Below are 9,452 nucleotides of genomic sequence, written 5' to 3'. Positions count from 1 at the left end.
TGGTTTAGTGGGGTTACTGGTGGTAGGTGGATGGTTGGACTAGGTGATCTTGTAGGTCTTTTCCAACCTAGCTAATTCTATGATTCTATGATTCTATATTTGTTATGGGAGGATTCAGGCAGGAAACTAGAATGCTGCCTTTGGTTAATGTTTCAACCTAATTACATGTAGGTATTAAATATAAAATCCCTTCCTGGAATCAAGTTTCCTTCTGATCTCTGGATAAAATCCCCTTTTAGCTCCAGACTTTTAAAAAATTTATTATCTTCTCCTTTAGTTTGTTTAGATTACTCAGTTCACTAGGAATTGAGGTGTACTGTGGTTGTTTTATTTATTTTTGTTGTTGCTGCTTTTTTTTGTTCGTTTAGTGAGTTGGTTGGCTGGTTTTGTTTTTTTTTAACGTAAATCTTTTAAAGCCTAGTTATCTGGATAGCATACGATCATCTCAATTCTTTTTCTAATATGTAAAATAACCTAAAAATTGGAACCTGTTAGGATCTCATCCCTGGTATTTCCTGTAATGTGCCATCATCACTTTTTTCATCTAATTCTCTGAAGTTGTGTCCTGATTTTCTTTCTAGACATCAGCATAAACTCTTAGTCTGCATAGAAGGATTTTTGCAAACCTCCAGTTTACAGCCTCCCATTATGAAATTTAAATGCTCTTCTTCTTCCAATCAACTTTTGTCTTGGGACTCTAATCACAGTCTTCAGTACTAAAGATGTCTTTCTGGCACCTCTAGACCCTTCAAATAGCCTCCATATTTAAACTTTTAATAAACATTACCTGATACCTTTTATTTAAATTGAATTTTGCTAATTCTCATTAAAGAGAATAACATTTCATTAACTGTATTAAGAAGAAAATATAGTGTTTATCTTACCAGCATTTCCTGTATTTGTATGTTTCCTCTGTTCTTTTTATTTTCTAACACAAAGATTAATGATTTTTGTTTCCACATACCAAAAATTGTATAAAACATATGGACATAATTGTCTAAACTTATTTCCGAGGTTGTCTTAGATGTTATTCCTGTGAATCTGATTATGAAAAATTTGAAATTACAAACCTTAATCCTAGACATCTCTTAAAACATTCCAACATCAGTTCAAAATTCATGACATAACCAAGCTGAAATTAAAAGTGAATATAAATTCAATTTAATGTAATCATGATTCTTAAATCATGATTTAATTCAGGAATAATCACCCTTTATATTTTTCATATTTCATTGTAACAATGGAAACCAGAAGCTTATGTAGAATAATTTTGAGAAAATTGTTTATAATGTGTATTTCCTTATTACTGATATTATTTTATGTCCTATGAATAAATCTTATTTTAGATACATTCATCTGAACAAATTTAGCATAGGTTTCTACAAAATGATAGGAAGGAAAAAGAATAAATCTAATATGAAGCTTAATTTTTTTTATTTTCATAATTTTTATTAGTCTTATGTTTAAAATAATTGTTATTAATATAATTTAGAAGTTAGATTTAGCAACATTTTGAATGAAAATTTTTTCAGACTGTCTTCTCAAAGCCTGAAAAGGTATCTTGTCAAAATAATATGAATGTCTGAAAAGACTGAGTACAGCTTTACTTGTAGACATAAACTGCTTTTTTTTCCTTATTAAAAATGTCAGTCTTTTTACGCAATTTAGGAAAAATAAGATACATGATGACATATTTGTGGTTGTATTCTCTTTGTTTTTCAAAATAGTTAAAAAATGTTGCACAAACATGACAAAAGTAAATATATATATAGTATATAGAAATAGGTTTTAAGCTGGAAAATGTATCTATCTTCACTAGAAAAAGACAAAGAAACCATTATTTATTTATTTATTTATTTATTTATTTATTTATTTATTTTCCCTGGGTGAGGACTTTCTCTCGGTATGCAAAAAAGAATCGAACCCTCTGATCTACATGAGAATGAAGAGATGTACTTGGATAGTATATATTTTATTTGTAGGTCATACTAGTGATCTAATTGTACAGAGACTGTAAGTCATTTTATAAACCATATGCTATGTGTAGTATATATATAAATAATCATAAATGTGTTCCTTCTGTTTGCATGAATTATGTTTAAATCTTAACAGAAAAAAATACAAAGTTGTTATTTTCTTAGTTAATTTATTTCTGTTTGAACTACTATTCGGCACCACCAATAGGCACTTTTCCTGTCAGTTACAACAAATGAAATACACTGTCTCTATCTGCCAATGTATATTTACAAAGGGTCAGTACAGAAATTTATATTAATTCTTTGGATGTCCCTGCCAGCATTATTTTAAGAAACAAGCCATCAATTTACTGATATTTTCTGCTCAATAACCATATTTTAAAATCACTTTATGGTATGCCTCATCAAGCTGCTGCTTCATTTCTTACTGCATAATTTTGACAGAAACTTTTGGAAAATCAATGCCTCAAAGCTGTGTTTGGATTTACTGCTGAATCCAATTACATTGTATTATCATAAGAAGCATCAAAGTGAGGATTATTGATGGTGTTTGTTTAGTGAGTGTGCAACAGTTAACTCTAAATATAAATATTTTAATGGCATGATTTCTCACCATTAGAAAAGAGCAAAGAGAAATAAACTGTAATCTGGTGTGGCAAAACAGTTTCAGAATTACAAAGAAGACCTTAGTAACTATACTATAATAATACCTACTCTTATCTGACAACATTCCCAGACAGGAACATGAGATAAAAATATCACTATAATAATTATTATTATTGTTATGACTGCGTCTATTGCTATTATTATTATTATTGACAAATGAAAGATTGTATTATCTGTTGAGATTTGGCAACAAGTTAAAATAATGCCCATAAGGATGATTTTTATTCTTTTAATTATTGTATTATTGTAAAGCAACAGTGGTATCCATTGGTTGGGATTATAAATCCCCTGCTGAATAGTATAATGCATCTCTCAGAATATTTTTCCTGTTTAAATTTGCATGAAACATTACTAATTAGGATTAACGCATTTTACAATTTATTTATTGATTAATTGATATAAGTAAGGGATATATATATTAGGGATTATGAGATTTAAAACATTGCTGGTCCATTGTCTGGTTATGGTTATTAAAATACAAAACTAATTCCTAAATTTTATGCAAGTGTTTTAACTTGATACATGTTGTATTTCCAAGGGAACTGTATTGACTATGGGAAAGAAGCCAGATGTTGGAAATAAGGAATAGCACTTCTAAATTAAAACAGTATGCAACTACTGCTGGTACATAGTTACTTTAGTGAAATCAGCATTCAGAGAATTTGAACACACCACTTAAGTAGCATTAACTTAAAAAATCTCATAAATTCCTTAAACATGGATAATAATTCCTTTAAATGTACCTTCTACAATTGCGTCATCTGTTGAAATTTAGCAACAACTTAAAGCACTGTCCAGAAGGAATATTTTTATTCACTAAAATTGGTCTACAAAACAACCGCAGAAGCCAAAAAGACTCTCATTACCTTCTTGGGAATGTCAAGTAGCAATGAGTCTATGCACATATCATAGATCAAAAACATTTGTTCTCTCTTTAGTTCCATCAAGAATCAGATTTCTTAGAAAGTGATGTCAGCAAATATTTAGCAAATACTCAGCCTTTTCATTCATCTAAATTCCATGAAGAAAGTACCAAACAGAGAGATGCAAAGTTATACAAGTGTGACAGCTTAAACTCAGAATAATGGGCATTGCACACAGTCATTACCTCTGCAAAAGGCTCTACATTCATTTTTACAGCAATGAAAATGGAAATACTTGAATTGTAAAGGTTTGAGTTCAATAATATTTTCCATTTTTCCTCTTTGAAATTCACTAATTATAGATGGTTCTAGAGATCAAAAGAGTGTCTATACATTTATATATAATGATATGTGTTACTTAAGAATTCCTATGTGGCAGAAAACATAAAAATCAGTAGGTAGTTTCAAGGATAAAATTTTAAAAATACCTTTTATTCAAGGGAGAACTGGGCTATCATACAGAAGGGGATAGATGACAATAAAAATCTGTGGTAATAAATTATAATAAAATGAAAGAAATGAAGTTTAGGAATAATAATGAAGATTAAATTAACAGCTTGAATTGTCAGGTTCTTTTGCAGACTGTTCTTGGAGAGTTTCAGTGCTCTGTACTTAGTACAATAAATAAGATGAACCTTTAGGACATAATAATTAACCTAACAAATGTTTAAGAAAGACTTTAACAAGGTAAGAGCAGGTCTTGTCACTTCAAAGGTCATAATCTCTCTGCAAACCAGGCAAAGTAGTCTATTAGAAATTTTGCAAAGATGCCATGTATCTGTACTAATGAACACTAGAAATTCGTAACAACTGAGGAAGACCTCAGAATAGTAAACAATTAGTTATTATAGTTCTAAGGCATAATTGTAATATGACTGTGGGAAAACTAAACGTGGACCCAAGTGGTATCACTGAAGGAATTAGTAGATAAAATTATAGTGCCATGTCACAAAGCCAACAAGAGCTCATCTTCAAGGAAGACTGAAATTCTGATCAGCAAAGGTTAAACTGAAAGATGTAATGATGCTAAATGTTGTTAATTAAATCTTTTCCTATAGTGTTTACAAACTGAACATTTAATAGGAATTTTTCTCACTTATGTATGACTTCTGATTGATGGAAAACCATGAAAAAGTGCATTGCTTTATTTTCTATATTTTCACCTTATATCTACTTTGCCTAACCTTATCTTATAGTTTTTTTTTTTCTATTGCTTACTGCTTATAAAAAGTACACCATAATTTATAGCATAGTATATTACAAGGGCTGCTCCAAAAGTAATGCCTCTTATTTTATTACATTGGCCCACAATGTCAGAGTTTAACGTTAGTGGTGTAACAGTCGAGGTTGAACCTTCCAACAATATTCTGTTACATTTTGCTGCCATTTGATAAATGGTAGCAGAGGGTCTGTCTGACAAAACGGTGTCTGACATGGAAGTGCACATGAAGAAAAGGTGCATCTCTGAAATCCTCCATGCAGAAAAAAACTGCACACACTGACATTCATTGATGCTTGCTGAATATGGGTCACCTCTGCTGATGCAGATTTTTACAAGCACAGCATGCAGGCTCTTGTTCATCACTCGTGGAAAAGCATAGCTAATGATGGTGACTATGTTGAGAAACTGTTTTGTAGCTGAGAAATTGCTCTATCAAATAGTATAATTGTGTTCTTTCTGTCTATTGTAGTTTTCATGGAATCAAAGATGAGACATTACTTTTGGAGCAACGTATTTATATGTGTTTTATTATATATAATGTGTACACACATACAGTAGTATGTATACTGTATAGTTTGGAACAAAACACAAAGCAAGCCTATTCTAAAATTGCAGCAGTAAGAATCGTTCTGTAATGTAAATCACAAAAATAATTTGTAGAACTGGAAAGAATGGTATTGTGTGACACAAGCCAGCTCTGCACAAATCACTTCAGAGCACCATAGTAATCTTTGTGTCTGTTTTAAATTGTAGGAAAATGTATATTACCTAAACTCTATGTGCATCCTGATTTTATCAGCATTCCATATCATGCAGCAAGCTGTTTCAGTGATGGAACATAGTCACTGCCCCTGACAATATAGGCTTATATAAGTTCCTGCTCTCCGAGAAGGTACACTGAAAAGAGACAAACTACAGTCCCTAGCCATCTCCAGTACTCCCCATGCGATTTCTCATTCTGGGTAAAAGAAGTAAAATAGCACAGCAATGGGAGAGAAGACTTCTCTTCCGTTTCCAGTAGCACAGTGAGGAATACAGTCAGAACTTCTCTCCCATTTGTTTGATTTATTACCCGTAATTCCTTTTCATATCATATTGTCTTACATTTTTTATCATTTGTAGTAAATTAGTTATCTCTCTTTATCTTGGTTGCATCCTTCATACTTCTTCACTACATGTCCCAGAAGAGGGAAAGGTGGGGAGAGGGGAAGCCCTGTTGCTGCTGATAGGGCTGGTATTTTGTTCAGTATCGATATAAGGACAATATTAGTAATCTCATTCAAAATCTTTTCAATAAAAATACTAAAATATTTGCAGGAATATTTGCCCTCTTGATTTATTGCATGGTTCCCAGCTTTGAATGCAGTTACAAAATATCTCTTTGAAAATTAATTCTTTAACGTCTGTATCTATATACGTAGTTGTTCTGAGTTTTAAAATATCTGTTCTGATAAAGGAACATCCAGATATCACTAAGAATTGGTGACAAATTTTGTGCCACACCATCAGTCAAAATGAGGCTCAGTCAAAATGTGACTTTATTGTTTCATATGGGGATAGAAATCATAAAATATATCTTTATACATATCATATTAATTAGTGCACATTTTCACCAACCACGTGATGTTAAGATGTTAATAACATTTTCTACATTCTGAAGGCATGGTAGGATATAAGAGATTTGATAGACAGCTAAGAAACAGGAGTTTCCTACATCAGGAAAGATACACACCTTGTATTCAAAAAATGTTTAGCACAAATAGGTTCCTTATTGGACATGCACTCTACAAATTTGAAATTTTGGCTTTGATTCAGCAGTCACTTGCTGCTGACAGGGATCTTTCACAGATCACCAGTCAACAGGTAGAAATTCAAGTGCCCAGAAATCTTAGATTGTGGCTAACTTTAACAGTAAGTGATGATTTCAAAAGTCTAAGAGGCAACTTAGTAATTCCCAATACATTTGATGATCTGAGCCTTATGACTAGACTTATTCTAGTTTACAGTGAAGAAGAGAGACATTCCCCAGAGGCTTATTGTTGTGGTTTAACCTGGCAGGTGGCTGAGCACCACACAGTCATTCACTTACTCCCCCCTTTCCCAGTGGGATGGGGAAGAGAACCAGGAAAAAACAGTAGAACTCGTGGGTTGAGATAAAACTATTTATTAAGATAGAGAAAAGGAAAAGGATTAAAAAAAAGTTATGACTACATATATGAATTTATATAACAAGTGATGCATAAGGAATTGCTCACCACTCCCTGGCTGATGCCTAGCTCACCCCTTTAGCAGCAGAAAAGAGCCAGATGAACTCCCCTCCCTTTCAAAAGTCCTTCTTGATGTCATATGGTATGGAATATCCCATTGGCCTGTTTAAGTCAGCTGTACTAATCCCGATCCCTCCCAGCTCCTTGGGCCCTTCACTGAGAATGGCTTTGGCATTGTACAACACGGTTTAGCAGCAACTATAAACATCATCGTGCTATCCACATTGTTTTTTTCCTAGAATCAAAAACATAGCATCATACCAGACACTTGGAAAAGAAAATCCATCCCAGCTGAAACTTAGACACTTATGCATTAGTATTGATCATAGTATGATAATGACGTGTCTGACCTTGAAACGGGTGAATCTGTTACTACGGCTTCAATGGTGAAATTTACTGCTCACATTTTTTGCAGTAGTTCTGGAGTGTCCAGTTTGGGTGTCAGATGCATGAGGCCAGGCTCATTTCAGTGGCACGCCAGTTCCACATGAATATGAGAAAAAAAACATTCTTTAGTTTGAGAGTGACAGAGCCCTGGAACAATGTGCCTAGAGAGGTTATGGAGTCTCCTTCTCTGGAGATATTCAAAACACACCTGGATGCTTTCCCAACATACTGTAGGGAACTTGCTTTAGCAGGAGTGTTGGTCTTGATGATCTCTGGAGGTCCCTTCCAACCCCTGTGATTCTGTGATTTTTTTGAACAATACACACCAATTGTACACTACACAGAGGAGTAGAAATTAGTGGATATTGCATGTTTCTGGCTGATATCTTGACTTTCTACCACCTGTTGCCAAAAAAATGGCAGCATATTCTGTCTGAGATTTTACTGTCTACAAGGATTCCAGTCTCAGAAATATTTCTGGGAGATATAATCTTTGCTTTTTTCAGTGACTCAATAATAACAGTGAATGTTTCCAAATCGAATATCACAGGAGCTTTTTATGATCAATTGAGTTCAGCTGTAGTAATTCATGGGAAAATTTTGATATTCTCTGGATGATGTTTTGCTTCTGTTGCTGATTTTTTTACAAAAAAAAATCGTACATCTATTAATGGAACTAGTGTAATGTAATTTGCATCATATACAGTAACTATGACACTGTAAAATGAAAGAATTGAAATATAATCTGTAAATAATGGTTAATGATCAATTAAAAAAAAAAGTGGACCTAAATGGTTAATTGTTCATGAGATCATTTTCATCTACAGAAATCTAGCTTAATTTTACTGAGCCCCACAAAACTTCTTTGTGCTTAATACTGTATTTTTACTGCATATTTATTTATGTGGAAAATCTTCAACTTGATTTTTTTCTTAAAAGTGAAAGCCATACTTGTATATGCATCTTTACTTGTGAAAAAATATTACTAAAGTTGTATATGAATATCTACTCTCACTGAACTGGAAAGTAATACATTAAAGGAAATAAACTGTCAGTTATATAAAATCTGGCAATAAAATATTATTTCATTTATCTAGAATCTTACTCCTAATGCATAGCCTGTAAAGACTGTTGGTCTAACAATTTCTTCCTGGTTCTTTTGAAATGAATATAATTAGGAAATCTAGGTATGTATAAATAATTTTTTTAAAAAATATGCTGTAAAATTCATACAGCAATGACTTTGACACTGTCTCCCACAGTATTCTCCTGGAGAAACTGGCAGCCCGTGGCTTGGACAGGTACACCCTTTGCTGGGTAAGGAGCTGGCTGGAGGGCTGGGCCCAGAGAGTGGTGGTGAATGGAGTGAAATCCAGCTGGCGACTGGTCATGAGTGGTGTTCCCCAGGGGTCAGTGCTGGAGCCTGTCCTCTTCAATATCTTTATTGATGACCTGGATGAGGACATTGAGAGGACCCTCAGTAAGTTTGCAGATGACACCAAGCTGGCAGGAAGTGTCAATCTGCCTGGGGGTAGAGAGGCCCTACAGAGAGATTTGGACAGGCTGGATCTCTGGGCTGAACCCAATGGGATGAGGTTCAACAAGACCAAGTGCCGGGTCCTGCACTTTGGCCGTAACAACCCTAGGCAACATTACAGGCTTGGGGCAGAGTGGCTGGAAGACTGTGTAAAGGAAACGGACCTAGGGGTGTTGGTCGATGCTCGGCTGAGCATGAGCCAGCAGTGTGCCCAGGTGGCCAAGAAGGCCAATGGCATCCTGGCTTGTATCAGAAATAGTGTTGCCAGTAAGAGTAGGGAAGTCATTGTCCCTCTGTACTCAGCCCTAGTGAGGCCCCACCTCGAGTACTGTGTCCAGTTTGGGGCCCCTCACTGCAAGAAAGACATTGAGGCCCTGGAGAGTGTTCAGAGGAGGGCGACAAAGCTGGTGAGGGGTCTGGAGCACAGGCCTTATGAGGAGCGGCTGAGGGAGCTGGGATTCTTCAGTCTGGAGA

The sequence above is a fragment of the Numida meleagris genome, chromosome 3, assembly GCF_002078875.1.
Source record: "Numida meleagris isolate 19003 breed g44 Domestic line chromosome 3, NumMel1.0, whole genome shotgun sequence".
Lineage (NCBI taxonomy): Eukaryota > Metazoa > Chordata > Aves > Galliformes > Numididae > Numida > Numida meleagris.
Note: the sequence above shows the minus strand (reverse complement) of the source record.